Raw genomic sequence first — 2,323 nt, 5'->3', positions numbered from 1 at the left:
CCCTAAAACTCACCAAAAAGTAGAAAAACTAGAGGAGAAAGCATAGAGGTGTGCCCTCACCTTGCTCACAAGAAGACTGGATGGAGCCTTCACATCAATGTGAGAAAGACACATCAATTGGTTGCCTCCTGTACACAGGGTCAGGGCCAGGGATTGAGCCCTTGACCAGAATCAAACCTGGGACCCTTCAGTCCAAAGGCCAACACTCAATCCACTGAGCAAAACCAGCTAGGGCTATATAAATGGGTTGTACAACATTGTAGATTAACTATAATTTAGAAATTAGAAAGTATTTCCAAAAAATAAAATAAAAGCTAAAAAAAAAAAGGGATATAGAAAAGGAATGAAAATAACACCTAAAAAAGCAAAACAGATACATAAAGAAGAGGTAAATATGCAGGAAATTTACACAGAAACAGCTAACAGAAATAAAAATCCCAGTGTATGACTAATGGCAATTTCAGAGGAATGGGACAGAGAAATAAGGGAGAAGCAATGTTTATAAAACTAACAATTATTAATATTTTATTCTTTATAAAGCCTCAGATACACAAAGCATAAAATGTACTGAAAGAATTAATAGAATCAATCTACACCTAGACCCACTGGACTGATAATGCACGACACCACTGAAATATAGACTATAAAAATAACCAGAGAGAAATGTCAGATTACTTGCAAAGAAAAAGTAGTAAACTGATAGCATTAGTCTGTTAATCACAATAATAGAAGCCAAATGGCCTATGAATGTATTCAAATTTTTGAGAGAATACAATTATCAAACTGGTTTAAAAACTGGAAAACTAGCCCTAGCTGGTGCTCAGTGGTTAGAGCATCAGCCTGAGGACTGAAGGGTTGCTGGTTTGATTCTGGTCAAGGGCACGTACCTCGGTTACAAGCTGTATTCCTGGTCCCCAGTTGGGATGCGTGCAGGAGGCAACCAGTCAATGTGTCTCTCTCATATTGACATTCCTCTCTCTCTTTCCCTCCCTCCCTTCTGCTCTCTCTGAAAAGCAATGGAAAAAAATGTATATCTTTGAGTGAGGATTAAAAACAACAATAAAAAGAAAAACAGCAACACTATAACACATCAAAAAAAAAGAGCAAAGGAGCCCTGACCAGTTTGGCTCAGTGGATAGAGCGTCGGCCTGTGGACTCAAGGGTCCCAGGTTCGATTCCGGCCAAGAGCCTTCTCAACAAGCCCAAGAGTGAGATGAACTCGGAGGAGCTGCAGAAGCGGGAGGAGGAAGAGTTGAACACGGGCCCACTCTCCGTGCTCACGCAGTCCGTCAAGAACAACACCCAGGTGCTCATCAACTGTCGCAACAACAAGAAGCTCCTGGGCCGGGTGAAGGCTTTTGACAGGCACTGCAACATGGTGCTGGAGAATGTGAAGGAGATGTGGACCGAGGTCCCCAAGAGTGGCAAGGGCAAGAAGAAGTCCAAGCCAGTCAACAAGGACCGCTACATCTCCAAGATGTTCCTGTGGGGGATTCGGTCATTGTGGTCCTGCGGACCCACTCATCGCTGGCAAGTAGGGGCTTGCTCCCTGCTGTCACAACTCACTCCCCCGTCCTGCAAAGACCTGCCTTTGACATGAGAACAATAAAAGCCTGGTGGGTTGTTGTTTTTTGTTAAAAAAAAAAAGTGAGCAGAAATGAACACATTTTTAAATTTAAAAAAATACTGACAGTTTCACTAACAGTTGTTTTTTAGTAAACCTAGAAAAAATATTATTCAAGGAAAAGGAAACTGACTCTGGAAGTAAGACTTGAAGATCAAACAGAATTATAAACTAAGAAACAGGTAAGGATTTGGAAATATCCAAACAAGCATTGACTATATAAAATAAAAATTATTATAGGGTGATGTTTAAGGCATTAAAAAATGAAATTACAATTCTGGTATTAAAATTCTGGAGAACCTATGATCATCTCAATAGATTCAGAAAAGCAATTGCTAAAATTTAATACTGTTTATGACAACAATTCTCAGTAAACTGAGACTAGATGGGAATTCTGTCAATCAGATAAAATGTTAATATCTTCATTTATTAATGTGATATGGAATACAAGCACAGTATCTAGAGCAGAGAAAATTATCTACATACAACAAATAACTGTGCCTGTTCCTATTTGCTCCAATTCTTATCCCTAAAGTGAGGCAATGAGAACCTGATGATAAATCCTACATATAATGGGGTCTAATACAGACAAGGAATCCCAGGAATATAGACTTGGGCACTTATATAGAAGACAGACAGACATCTCCTCACCCTTTCTGAAAGAATGGGAGAAAACCTTTGCTCCTTGAGCAGGATCCT

At 39.6% G+C, this 2,323-nt stretch overlaps 1 pseudogene; it reads left to right on the top strand.

Moving 5' to 3' along the window:
• The first annotated feature begins 1,192 nt into the window (after window positions 1-1,192).
• LOC102249633 lies at window positions 1,193-1,553 on the top strand (annotated as a pseudogene).
• The last annotated feature ends 770 nt before the right edge of the window (window positions 1,554-2,323 follow it).

Source organism: Myotis brandtii, unplaced genomic scaffold (assembly GCF_000412655.1).
Source record: "Myotis brandtii unplaced genomic scaffold, ASM41265v1 scaffold2759, whole genome shotgun sequence".
Classification (NCBI taxonomy): Eukaryota; Metazoa; Chordata; class Mammalia; order Chiroptera; family Vespertilionidae; genus Myotis; species Myotis brandtii.
This window is presented reverse-complemented; position numbering and strand designations above follow the sequence as displayed.